We start from the raw sequence: 17,214 nt of genomic DNA on the forward strand, positions 1-17,214 counted from the left end.
GTGACTGAGCAAGAAAAGGACAATGACACTGAAAACAAGATAACATCTTATGGACATAATGAATTGTGCTAATCGTAGGATGCTAAACAGCCTGGGAGCTCATCGGAAGCAGTTCAAGCTCATTAATCCACAACACTCAAGCACTGTACAAGCCTGCTAACAAGAAAACATTAAGTTATGCAAAACATAATTTAGGCTTTACTCTTTGTGATCAAGATCAATAGGATCTTATATGATGTTAAATATAGGAAAATACAGTGTTCAGTAAGTGTGAGTGTGATTATCTGACTGCATACATTCTGTGGTCCAGCTGCCAATTGGTTTGCTTGCTGTTTTTGTATTGTGTACAGGCCTGTGTTGTTGTTGTTTTTTTTCAAATGAGCCACAAACACAAATGGAGATTCTTTATGTTGAACAGCTGGTACTTTCATTCACAGCTAATGTTGACGAATTGGCCGGTCGGTCAGCAGCCATGAAACACATGTGGCACGGTAGCCGGAGCGCCATGCGATCTCCGCCACCCACACCTCTTTACATAAACAGAATCCATTTGTAAGGAGGAAAGTGAAGGCCGGAGAGTGGCTGACCGCAACAATCAACTCGACAAAACCATCAGGGGAGAATATATATATAGAAATGGTCTATATTGTCTATACAGCCAGAATCAGAAGTTATTCATTTGTGCAATAGAGCAAGACCATTGTCCAAACAATTGACGGGGAAACTACGGATCCTGTGCACTGTCCATCACTATTACTCACTAGATTAACATTTCCGTTCTCTGGCCTTTATCAGGCACAGTCATCGTTTTTTTCCTAGTTTTTTTGATGAGTTTGTGATCCTACACACTTGTCAAAAAGATTTTGTTGTGATTTTAAAAAAATCGAGACCATGAAACCAAAGTATGCAAGTGAAATCAAAATAAAAGAGTCTCGGGTTGTTGTCTCTGTGGTTAAAACATCACTGTTGATTCATCATTGCTGCAGCCTTGAGTGTTATCTGAGATAAGATATTAAACGCATATAAAAAAGAAACCCACTACAGAGTGGGCTGTCAGAGGGAGACTGATGGAGGCTGGCAGACAGGCGTTTAGGGAGGAGGCCGTCTGTTCCATGGCGTGGCAGAGCCAGCCACCATCCATCTCCATTATACACATCCACATGCCACTGGGCAGGGGACAACTCTTCTGAGAATGACCAGAGTGGGGTAGGGGGGTTGGGCGGGGTGAGTGCGGAGGAGGAGGAGGGAGGGAGTGACTGTCAAACTCCTGTTACGCTGTTGTTCCCCGCTCCTGCTCCTGCTCCTCTTCAGCTCATACAGGTCGCGCTTGTGTAGATCACTGACAGAGAGCAGCAGCCAGCAGAGGGACATGATGTGAATTGATGTCTCGCGACAGGTTCCGCTCTCGGTTGCCTCGCTATATGAATTTTTATTTTTGGCTTAGACTAAACAAAAATTGTATTTATTCATTCTTCACTAGCTTAATCCCTGCATCCCTGTTATAACAATCAGTCAGAATGACAATTGTTATAGGAAAACTATTATTTCATATTCTGTTCAAAGTGCAGAGTTCTAGCTACATATAGATGTTTTTGAGATCTTTGCCTCAACTGTCGAAGAAAGTTTGAGGAACAGACAGAAAAGAAAGGAAATCAACATGACCACATTCGACGTGGATCACTGAGTCGGCGGGGAGACCCATTGTCAACACAACACTGGAGAAGAAAAACAACTTTCAATCTATCTGGAACAGGCAACTCCAAAGTAATGATTCTCTCACTCTTTCCCAGACAATGTCTGACACGGGAGGCCGACATATGTTCTATAAATGGCCAAATAATTTCAAAGATATGAGTAAGCGCAGACATAAATGGCTGGGAAGGAATATGGTTACCATGGGAACAGCAGCCAGAAGACTCCTCTGATGTGGGAATTATCAATCAAATTCATCAAGTTCAGCTGAACAAGTGAACAAGACTAATTATGGAAAAGCTCTGTCGAGCGTCCTCAGATCAGTGCTCACAAGCTCTACATCTCAACTGAGCTTTATATCCAAAATAATACAGTCGACTCAGTATTGTAAAATATTCTTACTGATAACCTGATGTCAAAAATCCATCAATATTTTCAAACTCTCTTCTTCTCCCTTTATTACCTTAGAATTTATCGTTCCCTAAGCACTAATATGCTAGTCCCTGTAAGTGAAACACACATTTTTTTCAAAACTAAATTTAACATACATCACTCTCATAAGAACTATTTAAAATGACAGAAACCATCTTTGAGAAAAATCTATTAAACTTGCAGGAGGCGGGGTTCGTGACCTTTACTCGAATACAGCCACAAGGGGGAAATGATTTGAGATGATTTGCAGAACCATCATGTCGTCCGTTTTCCATACGGCAGACAAAAACTTTTAAAGCTATATTTTAAAAGCATCATTCTTGAATTACAGTGTAGACCTAGTTTCTCCGGGTATGATAAGTAAACTAAATATACTGCTTGGCTGTACATAGTTAAAACCCATGTTTTTCAATTTCAAGAGGAAAGGCTTTTCAGATAAGGATTTCAACGGCCAAAGAAAAGCTTGACAGACTTGCTGTGCCTACTTACATTTACCAAGCTATGATTAGAACAATTGCTGTGAGAGGGAGGGCTGCAGTCCTGTCTTTGCAAAGTGCAAAAAAGATTTATTTTTTCTCCAATCCACTTTATGCAGACTGCAGCAGCGTGAGAGACAGATTTCCCGCAAGACACAGGTGAAGAGGGGCTGATGTTAAAAGTGGAGGCATGCCAGCTGGTGTGTAATCACTGTTTTAACCTCCCTGGACGCACGCATGCCAATGACCGCGAGGCCCGGGACAGGCAGCTGATCAGGAAGACTACGGTGAGAAAGCTGCGGATAAATTTAATTTGTTTGAATAAGTAGTGATTTTAAAATTCTGTAAGAGTTCATTCAAATGTTTGAAGTGCCAAGCCTTGCCAGAAGGTTGCACATGCACCTGTCGTTTTAAAATCCGCTGCGATTACAGCCCAAAACCATCACACAGGCATTTTTTTTTCATGTCCATGAACTTGCTTTTTACATATCCAGGGGAGAAACAAAGGGAGAAACCGGTTCATAAAAAAGTCCTGAATTTCATTCCGCTGCTTCAGTTTCAGGGTCTTGGTATTGGCACTTGAACTAAACCAGTAAGACTTGTGCTTTACTCTTATGACCTGTGAAAAAGGCATTTGTATGTGGTTTTACCTCTGTTTTTAAAGACCTAGTGTTAGCCATAAGGTCAAATCATAGAAACCAAAATCAGCGAATCAATTTACTCCACTTGAGGTTTTACATAATGTCAACCAAAATATTCTACAGTGCATTTATAACAACTTTCCAATTTTGCTCTGGTTCACTACAAGCTCCATTTCCCCCCCTGGTCATTTCTGATCTACATCATATTACTCCGCAGTATTGAAACAAGAAACATATATGCTACTTCAAATCTGGGTGAGGATCTGGGTTCAAGAACCCGCGACCCCACAAATGCTCAGGATTGATGCTGCACCATATAATTCAGTGTGGCTCCCAAGTCATCATTCATGATTTATGTTCATTAGGCACGGCGCTGGTGTTGTGCAATTCATTTCTCCCCAATACACGGTGACTGCGAGACGAGCCGCAGCTCCGTAAAATACCACAAGCACCGTCTTGAGTAGCGGCTGTGAGAAATGCATCTAACAGGCGTCAGCTGTTGTCCCCCGAAACCATCCACAGCCACCCTCCGACGGCCGTAAAGTTTGAAGTGCATTAGTGAGATAGCACATCTATTACTTTTAACAACATCGCTGTTCCTCCATCGCAATCCACTGTCGGTTCTTAGTAACACTTATCAACTCAAGGCAAGCACGACTTCAAAAGGCGCTGAGATCTGAGCCAAGCTGTCAGCCATTAGCGAAGGAACAACATACAGTATTAGCCTTGCTGTGTTTGACGGCTCCTTCTGCTGACTTAGAATGACAGTGTGAAATTAGTCTAAACTGATTTGGAGCAAAGACCTTCAAAGTTCAATGTCAGGACTGCAGTGTAATATTTGATCTTACTGCAGCATCACGCTATCTTGCAATTCCAGCTCAGACTACAACCACACTCCTGTATGCAGTTGAAAAACAATGTGATACAGATGAATACATTTTTATAACAGTATATGCCCGAGTATGTTTTTGTACATTCAAAGGCCCAAGTAGCTGTGAAAATCAAACAACCACCGCACTCCCTGCATGCAAGACAGTGCACACGCAGAGCCAGTCGACTAACAACACTCACACTATCACATAAGAAAGCTTAACAATTGCAATTACAAAATGAAAAAATTACCTTGAGGAAAGTTTGCGGTTCAATTCCATTTAAAAAAAAAAAAGGGATTAAAAATGATGATTATGCTTCATCATCACTAATGACAAATGTTACTGCACTTATTGTAACTCACTTTGGACAACAGTGTCAGCTAAATGAATGTAATATAATGAGGACCTTTTCTTTCTGTTTGGGCCACAGGGTGAACATTTGAAGTCTCTGCACTCTATCTGCAAAGCTGCCAAAATTCCAAATGAATATTAAGTGCTATGTGTGAGTGTTGAAAGACTCACCGCGGAACAGGTGAAGTACAAGAGGTCATGACTACGAGGCAAGACCTTTTGGAGAAAGTGCATGATTTATACCAATACTTTATATATAATCAGCATGAGCAGACTGTGAAGTTGTGTTGGTGGTGTATTACCGGGGGGGGATTGAGGTGTGACAAAAAATTAAAAGCTATATTTTCTGCTGAGGCTCTTTACTGAATTATAGACCCTGGGGAACTAAGGGGGAGCCGAGCACGGTCGCACATGAGTGACAAAATAAAATCAACTGCATTTCAAAATGTGCACTAAAGGTAATAGCTCCCCTGCTATAGTAGTTTCAATTCTATATTTTTAATAGAGGCATATATTCAACATCCCTGATCCTTGCCCCACTGTTCCAACCACCCACAAACATCAAAATCCCATCTGGCTGTGGAGGGCGAGTTTGTTTAAGTGGAGCGCTTGTTTCGCCCCTGGGGAGCCCAGGAGGAGCACACTACAGTCCATTCAGCTGTCAGAGGAGCCAAGGGCGTTTTAGGCACCGAAAAGCTCATTTGCGTGCGTCCACACAAGGCCGTCCTCGTTTTGACGAGGTTAACGGGACAATTGACCATAGCCAAGAGATCGTCGGCCAAAGCCGGGCCGTGTAGAAAAGGTCAAGTGCAATGCTTTTATTTACAATCATCAAATCTCCTGATGAGACCACAGCCTCTAACAAATTATTCTCAATGTATTAACAAGGGTTTATTGCCTGCACTGTCAGAAGCCTAAGCCTAACATAGCTTTTCTGTTTGTGTTACTTGTTGCCATCTAAAAACGATTTAAAAACACCAGAACCATCGTGCTGCAACATGTTCCCTCTTTATAATTGAACACGGCCCTTATAAATATTCAGAAACAAAAGCATTACTGCATTTAACACTGCAGTTCCAGTTCCACATATTAAGTGGCATAAATAAGTACATTACACAACGAGAATGAAACTCAGAAGAGTGCATATGCCTCCGCCAAGGCCCAACAGTCCCCTTAAATTCAATCCAGCAACACCAAATTACACACTCTCGTAGATATCAGTCCCCTACATATGCCATATTCCATCAAGGTCCATACGTTATTCCCTGAGATATTGGTGAAAATGTAAAAAAAAAGAAGCTTTCAGACAGCAAACATTGTATTTTCTTCTGTCTGTAAAACTATAAATGGACCGTATTGATTAGTTATTAATTGTCTAATTTATCAATGTATAGATTTGTCAGTCGACAAGTAAACAGTACCAAATAGTCATTGTCAGTGTTGATTTTGCTGTGAAATCGTTTCACCCGCCTCCAATTCCAATGGGAATACCTCTGTGTGAAGGACTTCATCCACAGTGGCGATGCCAAAATGTGAAAACTGAACATTAAATCTTCAATTATAAAAGGAGTTTAAGAATTTCTATGACTCTGGCGGGGCAAAGCTCCTGCAGAAAATGGCTCTTTTGCACCTGAACCATCTGCATCAGTTGCCAGAGGGAACTTTTATGAAGTGACATTGGAGCGGATGGCCCGGGTCATATGCCAATATTGTATTTTCGTGTGGATTTGCTCCAGCAATCAGGGCAGGTAGGTTTGGAGAGTGGAGGCTTAAAAAATATGTTCCAGCATTTCAGACCCCCCCCCCCCCCCTTTCTTCTTCGGACTGTAATTACGGTGAAAATCAGATGGTCTGGGTTCGATCATGCAGCAGCAGGAGAGTTGGGCGATAGGCGGCATTGATTTCTAGTTTGAAAATAATGTTTATGTTCAAACTAATTTACCAGAAAATACTTCTCGGAAGTTGTTGACAAAGAGAAACCAAAAGAAAACACCAGCCATGTATCATTAAATATATTTACATCGCAAAAATCAGTGCCATAAAGAGGAAGTAAAGAGCTAAATGGAAAATGCTACAGATGAGCAAAGTTCATTGTCTGTGTTACGGGTAACTACTGGAATTTATCATTTAATCAATAACGCATGGTGAAAACAGTGAGGCGGTGAGGAAGTGTGAGGAAGAACATTCGAGAATGAGAACTTACAGCCCTGCTAGTGGCTCTGTGAGGCTGTGGCTTATGCAGTCACTGACAATGTCTTCAATGGGTTTACAATATATGTAGTCAATTTCATGGCAATCCATCCATTGACAAGATAAACCAGTGTCAACCTTATGGTGGCGCTACAGGGAAAGTCTTTCTGTCCCGATGTCCCAAACTGACAGACGGGTTTTAAATGACAAAAAAATAAATTTTTTAGAAATGTAATGACTATCAAAAGAAAAAATACCTTTCAGCTCTCTGAAATAACCATTTGTTCTCGGTTTCTACACCCACCTTTAATGAAGGCCTTTACTTTCAGATAGCTTTGTACTTTTGAAGTAAGATCTACGCCCATTCACTGGATGTACAGTATTATGAAGAAAGGAGCATCCATTGTTCCTTTGGTGAATCACAACGTCATTTACAGTTTTTCACACCTCGCAATTTCTTTTTCAATCCCCTTTGTGGACGTCCTCACCCTCAGACTGATTGCTCATATTTTCTGATTAATTCCACATCCATTCAAGGACTCACACTCACTGGATGACTTCGTAGGATGCCCTTTAATGGGCAAGGCTCCGAATGACACTGGGGCACAAGTTTTTAATTGTTTTGTTGCCAGCAGCACCCGTGGTCTCACAGGTAAATAACCTCTGATTGCTACACATCAAGACTGCTGTCCGGGATTTCATCAGGTCAAAATCCTGTCGTCAAGATCAAAACTATCCTTGAAGTTTGAGAGGATTTTTTTGGACCTTTCTAAAAAAGTGTTACCAAAGGTTAACCACTCAGCCCTTTATCCCAGTCAGCAAGATAAAAAATATAAAATAAAAATAAAAATTTCTTCGCAATAGTCTGGGGACAGAATTTTCTTTGTAGCTTCTCTTTTCATGGAAACATGTCAAGAAGCTGTCATCCCTCATAAAAAAATAAAAGTAACCTGAACTAAATAGAAAGGACAGCTGAAGGTTGCTGCTTGTTTGAGAATTGTTCTCAGTAAACCACTTTTAAAAACCCAAAGAATAAATTGCTTTTCATTTGGAAAATCAAACAACTTTGATTAAAATTACAGCTGCGCTTTGAGCATTGAATAGAATATAAATATAGGTATTATTCTTGAACAAATTTCACTTTGACTTAATCAATGGCTCAGGTGGAACATCCACTTCATACTCAGTTGGTTGCACAAGACAACTTTGATTTGGGGAGACTTTATATATATATACATACAGTGCTTGTAATGAGGTGCTATCATCAGTCCAACTCAGCCTGGCACTGTATTTCACGATGCAACCTCATATGATCTCTCTGAATAAATCCGCTATCTGAAACTGGCTGTAAATCAAGGATTTTACAGAGCAGACTTCCACATTTTTGTTCCATTTCTCAATTACAGGGCAGGGTGAGGGCATGCAAGAGGACAAGACGGTAAAGATCAAACACACGTCCTGCGCCCCCTCAGCTCTTACTGTCTAATGCGACGTGGCTCAAAACTGCAGAGCAAAACATTTTTTTAAAAAGCTCAAAGTCTAGACTCAAAAGCAAAAGGTTGTTTGCTTGGTCAAGGAGATCAAGCAGGGGGGAAAAAAAATTGTCAAATCGTGCATGAAAAGTCTGGCTTGAGAAACTTTCACAGCTTTCAAGGACTTCAATAACAGCTGAATGGCACATTTGAATGGCACATTTGAAATCCCAAAACAAAAAGGAATTAATCGCTCATCCGTCTGATGACTCACATGTAACAAGACTGAGGCTTCATCTTATGCACTCTCTGCTGGCTGAGCAAAAAAAAAAAGTACAGCGAGCTTCTGAGCAGGGGACGCAGCGGTTGGCAGGGAAGGAAAGAAAAACATGCAGTTCCAGCGAGGATCTCAGGGTAGTTATTTTCTATTAAAGCACATAATTCATATACTGAGCAGCTGGACACCGACAAATGCTGCAGAGCCACATGTTTATCTGAATAGAACAAGCATCAAAAAATCAGATAACATGGACGTTTCTTAACCTCGTGGGCCTTTAGAAAAGTTATAAATCACTTATACATAAAAATTAATCAATGTCTCTTTCCTGTGGGTTATTGCCTTTGCATGTTTCCTTCGACAGCTTAGCAGTATTTGTTTTTGAAATTATCACCCCCCCCCCCCCCCCCGCTCTTATTGCTCTCCAGCGCTTTTGAATTTTCTTGCCGGCCAAATCCAGAGGTCCAAGGTGAACAGCAGTGGAAAATTTTCAGTCATGAATAAACCATTTCGCGCCCTCTCTCAGCACCACTATTAAGCAATTTACTGTTTGAATCAGCGCAGCCAATATGTTCTTGTATATCACCGTGAGAAAACATGTTAACACATACACAAACTCACTCCACTGGGTTAGTAATCGTGTGAATAATTATGTTAAATATCTTGAACATGAAAAGGGAACAACAGTTGTAAAAAAAAAAAACAGTCGTGTTTAATTTTTTGGGGGCAGAAAGCTCTTCTTCATTTTTGGATTTCAGGAATACGTGCAGCATCCTCAATAAAAATAGCAACATGACACAATTGCATCATAACTTGGACATAGTTTTACTCTACCTGGCTTGTGGGCATTCGTTCTGGCAACCAGCCTCAGTTAAAAAAACAACAACAACTATAAATGTGCAAATGTACAAACAAGATGTGTTCAAGTGCAGGCATAGTTGCCAAAAATATGATTTTTGGATGTGCCTTTATAAATTCCCAATTTAGGGATCAAGCAGAGTTTGGGCAGGTTTCAAAAAATCAAATGAAAAGCATTTTTAACACCTTTGCCTCTATCGAGAAACTGCTGTTGAGTTGTGCTGCAACCAAACTTAAAAGCAGATCAACTTTTCAAGGCGAGGGTTTTCTTTTGGAAATGCAGTGGTGTCAGTCTGTGACAGGCGTTTGTTTGTGCAATTCTTTGGCTTCAAATGCAACAAACGGCACGAAACAACAAAAGGGGGAATACGAAAAACAGCAATAAGGAAGCCAAATACTGCTATCCATCTGCATTTACTGCTCAGGCTCCTCTTTCTCAGAGACTGAGCACCTGCATTTTCTTTTCTTTTTTCCAGATGGCAACTTTTCCTATTAGCTGCAAAACTATTTTATCTTTGTTTGCCTCAAGAGAGGAGGGTGCAGTCCTGCAGGAACCAGAGAAAAATCAAACCAATTGGAAAAATGCAATTTGATCGAACACTTGAGAAGTAAACGCTGAAGAACAAAAGGCTGGAGGAGCACCAAAATTAAACTGCAATTAAATAAATGAACCGTTAGTGAAAGGACTCTACCACACCAGACGCATCGTCCTGTAAAGACGCCTGCGTGTCTTGCTGAGGTCTGCTTACAGCTGCATCTACTGACAGAGTCCTGTGGCATGTAAATTCCCACTGGTGGATCATTGAAATTCTTTCTCGTCTGTTAGTTAGCATGTAGCAGAGGATTTGATGCTGTTGTGATGAATTCCCACAGCAGGCAGCATCCCCGAGAGCGCTGCGTCACACCAACAGACCAAACTGTAACTGCGTTGGCTTGACAGGTGGGAAGCTGAGTGTGTGTCAGGTCTTGTTCGGGGGGCCTCGTCGATCCGATCCCTTCTACCACAAGCCGCTCAGGTATTTTTTATTATTCTCAGTGTTTCATTTACATCGATGTATTTGTGGCGGCCTGACGCAATATTAACACCGACCGCCACGTATTGATTTTCTATTTTGTTCACCGTTTCAAATGAGTAAAATTTCATTTCAGTGTAGAGCCGTGTACAGCACACCTCTCTCTCTCTCTCTCTCTCTCTCTCACTCTCTCTCACTCACGCACGCACGCACACGCACACACACACATACACACGCGCACACACACACACACGCACACAACAGACTCGTCTGTCACAGTCGGACTAAAGTCAACAACGCATTTGTTCCTCGCAAATGCCAATGATGTACTTGTTTATGTGCGTATTAAGTGGGATCCGTTCACAAGTGGTCCCTCCGGACACTTGCAGATGCATATTAATGCCAGCTGTCACCCGGCATTCTTAGATCTGTCCTCTTGTGATAGAATCACCTGAGACACATGTTGATGCCAGATTCAAACAGGGCTCACGATGACCAAGTGTCTATTTCTGTGTCAGTCTCAAAATGAAAATGATGAAAGAGGATACAGCTCAAACCTGTGGCCCCTCAATTATTTTAATTTTAAAACGAAGCAATAACCACCTCGACAAAGTTCATATCGAAAAACAGCTTATGAGGTGTGAACATTGACCTCCTCTCTATCAAGTGTTTCACAGGAGGAAAAAATACAGAAAACTCTGAAACAAGACTATGTCAAAACCTTGTGTATTACACAAAATTGAGAACATAGTTGAAAACTGTGGAAGCACAATAAGCCCATCAACATATTCATGATGTCATTGCATTCTGCCTATAGCGTCGGCGTTATCTGTTTGCACATTGGCTCAGTGAGACTTTCCACAGATCTCGTACTAGGCTGCTGGTTGAGTAAAAGTCTGTTTAACGTTTGGTTAAACTGGTTCTGGCACTTCACTGATAGTAGCCATCATGTTGCATTATTGGAAGCTTTGAAAAGACAACATAGAGACTTTCCCAGCTGATACTAATATGCTCAATTAAAAGGTTGACTCGTGCATAATGTCAACTCGGCCCGAATGATCCAATGTTATTCAGACTTGTTATTCAGATGTCTTTTTAACACGATTTACAACTTTGCGTCCAGCAAGAACCTTTGCACAGCGGTGATTGCAGCAATGACGCACGCCTTCGCATGCGCTCACATCGAGAGCATTCAGGCTCTTCGTGACAGCACACATGAAGTGGGATTCACACTCACTCAAACACTCCGTTTGAGCGAGTTCTCTATTCGGCTGAAAAGGGGTAAAATATCCACTGATCACATTTGACATTTGCATCATGTGTTTACGCCACTAACCCCCCACACGCCTCGTGTCCACGTCTCGGAGTGATTAATGGTTGCTCATTGTGCCTCGCACTCACCTGCACTCAGCGGTTTGATTGATGGGTCTCTATGTCTGACAGCTGGACAGATGTGTCCTGGCAGAGCACCCTGGCAGGGAGCGACACCTCGGCTCCGCATCCTCCTTCTTCATAGAGAGGAAACTGTGAGCAAGTGACAGAGAGAAGAGAAAGAATGAATGAGTCATTGTCAGAGTGTCAATGACTCCGATGTTGTTTTCCGTTCTGTGCTGGTCAGGGAAAACTACTGGTTGACCTGTCTGGGGGGGAAATAATCCCCAAGAAAACTTGAAATGAAGGTGACAGCTGACCGAGTTAATGTGTTTTCGCCATGACGCTCTTTGATAAAATAAGCATTGCCTCAGAGAATCCGGGTGGCTCAGTTGGATACAGTATGTGCAGCACAAGTGGGACAGCCTGGCTTTGTAACATCGCCTTACTTGGCCCGGAAGCATACAAACACAGAGAGGAAGATGAGTTATGATGAAACGGTCTTAGCTTGAAAATCCTGTCTGACAGAGAAATCTGTAAAAGAGGCAGCCAGCTGCACGCAGAGGTAGAAACTCATGTCAAAACTGATGGAACAAAGACTAGGGAGCTACAGAAGAGGAGTAAAGTTAACCAACTCCAAACATCACTAGAGAAAAACCTGAGCAGGTTTTCAGTTGCTTTTACGTGCAGTCATTTATCGGTACAGTATTGCATCACGGCCTGTTGGTGCAGTGCATTGATTTCTTATACTGTGTGCTAATACTTCTACATGCTGTGGAATTTCCACACAGTTCAAATGTATCTTAATTACACATGTTATGTTAGAGCATAACAAAAAGGAAAGCAGGGACTAAAAATATCGATAAAAAGGAGGAGGGAGGAATTTTTGTTAGAGGAGTAACAACACTAAGAGCCCTTTTTAAAGATAGAAATATCATATGTACAGTCACTTATTGGTCCCAGTCTATGTTTTCTATTTCATTACTTTGTATTCATCATTTTTTTTTAAATAATTTCTTAGTCACCAAAGTAAAAAAGAAGCAGCTAAGCATGTTGAACATAAGCTAAAAACCTTGTTATTAATTAATTTGACATCGGAAACATCTCACAACTGAGCCTTGCACACGTGTTACGTTTATGAATTTTTTCGGGTATTTCATGCACAGATTACAGGGCAAAACACAGCTGTGCAGCTCACAGGGAAATTCTCATTTGTGATTTTATTACCACCACATGTTTACCCGATTTAGATTATGTTTATTTCAACTGTAACTGGCACCAGGAGACTATTGAAAAATTGACTTTTCGTCAACCCACGTCATTTTTTCTAAGCAGCATCCTGAATTATCACCCAGCCTTTCACTCAGAAAGCCCCATTTTCTGCAAGTAAAATGGAAAATATGGAAAATTAGCACCCCTCTCTTTATTTCCATTCATCATCCTATTTTTAAAGCAAGTCATATTTAATTATACGTGGCAGCTTTTCCCTCTATCAACCATCCATACCACTAAAGCTCACTGTGCACATTTGAGCAGCGAAAGAAGGAGAAGAAGCAGAGCGAGAGACTCTATATTCTTGGCGGGGTGTTGCCGAGGCGAGAGCGGTGGTTTCTGTAGGCGCGGCAGACAAGAGCCATAAATCATATGTCTGCTAATGGCACTTCCAAATGAGCCTTCTCATCAGACAAGACAAGTGCCTTGCTTTGTGTGCTACTTCAGGCTCCACTGTAACATCTGTGCACTCTGCGCCTGCCGTGCAATACGCCCTTGTATTCATTAAGGAATTGTCTACCGAGCCCGAACACTTCAATTCCGTGTAATTTGGAGCGTGTCTGAAAAGAAGGCTGTGGAAAACAATCAAGAGCCGAGGATTCTTCCCCCTGAAATCTTGGGCCCGAAAAATACCCCAAAATACGAAACGTTTTCCTTTTCAGTGCCATGACGAATAAGAACGTTTTAATGACATTTTAAGCGAGAGCTTGTAATTATATGTAATGCATTTGCTCCGGCCATGTCAAGACATGAGGGGGGTTTAATTTCGGATAAGATAATGAGCATAGATGTGTTTTCGCATGTCCAAAATACTAAATATTACAATCAGATTCCTAGAGCAACAGTATAATCACGCTCTCTTACATGATATTTGTAAAAAATATTGTTTTTTCTAAGACAATAAGAGAGAGGAGGTCTGCCCGAAAAAAAAAAACACTAATTCAAAGTGACCGGTCGGAGCAAGGGTGAGGGCTTTCGAGTGTACTCGTGCCAAGATGAGGATAATCCAGCGGCTGATACGATGTCCCTCTCTGAGAATAAATATTAAAAGTCCTAGTCTGCTGTCGGACCATGACACAATTTGCTGTCTAACCCCATAAGGGGTCAGTGTCTCCTTTTTGAGAGCCAAAAAAAACATTGAATGTTGGGCTTTTGTTCCATTTGGCAAGCGTGTAATGGAGTTTGAGAGGGGCATGCTGGTGCTGTACGGAGATAGGAACTGAATGGAGGGGAATGTAATTACTATACCTGTCTATGCAACAATGGCTAACCACCTTTCCGCCCCTCAGTCCACTTGCAGAAGCCAGACAGCAAGTGCTGTTAAGATTGTGGGAGCACAAAAGCCGCCCTTGCTGCGACTCCCTAATCAGTGTCCCGCACTGGTACTCGCACAAGGGGGGGGGATGTCACAATCATCTTAAAAAGTAGATGTGTGTATCTAGCTCTTCTATCCGCACTGGCAATGTGTGTTTTCTTATTTATATTACTACTAAGAATTAACTCCCATCTAAGCTTCTGTTTGAAGCTGTTTTAAGTGATTTGCCTTCAGTATCAGTTCCTTGTCTTTTTATTAATTGTATAAATATATTGGTCTTGATTTTAAATTGATCTTTGAAAATTTTGTACCTTTCATTTAAAACTTTTACTCGACTACTGTCACAGGGACCGGCGTCGTAGCAGAGATAACCACTGCAGGCATGCAAAGATAAAAAAAATAACTGGGCAATAAAAAAACAAAACTACTTAAAGGCAGGGAGAAATAAATTAAATGTCTGGTGGTGGCAGTTGGAGAAATCATCCTGTTACTTTCTGTCGAATAAATTCTCTATCAGCTTGTACCAGGTCTTTATGGCAGCCAATATTTTGCATTTATAAAAAAATTACAGCTTCTCATTTGTGGAGAATATATGCATGGAAGATCCAGATGTATTATTTTATCACACTGGTCCAGCAAGTCAAATACTCAATTAGTCTCCTAAACGATGTCTGGTCATATATTCTCCAAGGGTGAAAATACTGTCGGGCAGTTACACCAGAAAAACTGCATTTTCTTTAGTTTCTTTTCCGTATGAACCATAATTTATAGTTATAGTCAAAATGGAATGCGAAATTTTGAGCAAAAGAGACAGATTTATGTATATAAAGATGTTAAGAGAATGTAGCTAAATCAAACTAACTAATGGCTGCATAAAACTAAAATACAACTATCAAACAGGCAGATTCTGTTGTGGATAGTGGCTGAATGGAAACAAAGTCACCCTGACGTTGCACAGGGCAGGGAGGAACAGAAAGAATATTGAGGAGGGAAAAATGGCTAACAGTCGTGGTTGGAGATGAGAGAAGAGACGCGAGAGAAGGTGTGGGAAATCCAAAAGGGAAGAAACTACAAAATAAAAGTCCAAAGTCCTTCCAACTGAAATATAAATCCCAAAAAAAGTCCAAACGGAGAGTTTCTAAAGGTTCAAAGTCATCCCCAGTCCTTCACAGGGGAAAAGCCCAACAGATTCAACACATAGAAAAATACAAACTAAGAGATAGCATTTCTTTTCATGTGAACAGATGAATTGAAGTGGTTTCACTGTTAAATTAACATACAATAATAAACCTCAGATTAACAGTCTGTAAGCACACAATTTGATTTTGAAAGGATGATATGAACATTGCTGGAAAACAAAATCATAATTCTCAATGTCTTGTGTCATATTTTTACATTACCCCAAAATCGAGGCTAGCATGTTTGGTGTCTTTTTGGCTCTCAAGAAGGATTTCAAAATGAAATTCTGTATGATGAAACATTGTTTGGGTGCAGCAGGGTAGAGCCCAGGTTTGGGGATCGTTCTTACCCCCCTTCTGACATCTCTACACCACCTGCACACATGCTGTCACTTCCTGTCAAAGAAAAAAAAGTCAAGCTCCGTTTTTATTTTTATACGTCAGCACAGTTTCACCTCGTGCATTTCTGCTTTATCTTGTGTGTTAGAATAAGGCGCTCCCCTCGAGGCCATAACTATTCAATGTGACATATTATTGTCATAATATAGTGTGGAAAATGCCGATAATCTTATTAAAACATACATTTGCATCATTTTGTTTGCATCATCAAACAACCCTCTGTTATATGGTCCTTGATAAGAAACAAGCTGCTAATCAGGGTTTCCAGAGCAGCTTTTTTGAAATGACGTTATAACTCCTCCGGTGTATCGCATTGCATGAGCATCTCCATTACAGAGGCAATGCACGATGATGTCACTTATGATCCTTATGATTATAAGGAGGAGGAGGAAGAGGAGTATACGGGAGGTGATAATGGCGATTATAAGCACGGTGGGGATGATGTAATGTCATGATTAAGATGACAGAATAAAGCATTAAATTACATACTGTAGGATCTTATTTTGGGTGCGAGTCCGCTCTTTCGGTTTCATGTTTTCCCGTCGTGATCAAACTTCAGGTTGCTTTAAAAGCGATCCATAAATAGACTGAAGTCTAAAACCAAAGCACTGGGGGAATAAAGAGAAAGAAGAAATAAAAAGAAACAGTCAACCTTCAAAGCTTGTTGCTGCTTCAGTCAGCGCTTGGAAAAGGAGCGGGAGCACAAGCTGAGGCTCGGCAGGTAAAAAAAACTAAAGCAACGATCGTCTTGTAAACAACGGAGCTTTGGCCTTCGAAGTGCAGATACCTGAGCGTTTTACGAGACTGGCAACGATCACAGATTGCTGGATGGGTTCCTGCTGACAAATGCAGTCAAGCTGTTGAGGGTTTTTCAATTCCTGTATTCAAATTATATCCATTTTAACTTAACGTCTTCATGTGAAACATACATATGATAAAGAGACATAGTGGCCGTTAAACGGATCAAGTATGTGACATCTCAATAAGCTCATACTGTATCATTGAGCCTGTGACTGCAGCGCTTCACCATAACATCTATTTTATTGCTGTTTAGAGTCATTACAGGAGCAATTATGTGTTTTCTCAGGGCAGAGAACGATAGAACACTATTTTCCCCCTGAGTAATAAACTTAAATACAGTTTTCACAAACCTGAAAGTGTAATTAACTTTCAATTTAGAATTTCACTTTTGCCACACTCTACAACTACCCATCTCACCCATCTCGCCATCGCAATGAATCCACTGCGCTCCACCTGCCCAGCAGAAGGATGAAGTCAGCGACGTGGTGGAGCTTTTAGCGGCTAAAAAGCCAGGTATTTTTCTCAAGGGTTTGTGGACAGAACAAAACAGTGGAACAAGCAGAGAGAATATTTCTGTAACTTAATGAAACTATTTCTGTCACTG

General features: G+C 41.1%; 1 protein-coding gene across 3 annotated transcripts in view; it reads right to left on the bottom strand.

Moving 5' to 3' along the window:
* Positions 1 to 17,214, bottom strand: part of arl13b (ADP-ribosylation factor-like 13b) — a 71,113-nt gene that overhangs the window by 29,078 nt on the left and 24,821 nt on the right. For all 3 annotated transcript variants that reach the window (XR_004794516.2, XR_004794520.2, XR_007031520.1), the window contains exon 11: positions 11,676 to 11,798. The gene's annotated coding sequence lies outside the window, so the exon portion shown is untranslated. The remainder of the gene's footprint in view (positions 1 to 11,675; positions 11,799 to 17,214) is intronic.

The sequence above is a fragment of the Scophthalmus maximus genome, chromosome 1, assembly GCF_022379125.1.
Source record: "Scophthalmus maximus strain ysfricsl-2021 chromosome 1, ASM2237912v1, whole genome shotgun sequence".
NCBI classification, from domain to species: Eukaryota; Metazoa; Chordata; class Actinopteri; order Pleuronectiformes; family Scophthalmidae; genus Scophthalmus; species Scophthalmus maximus.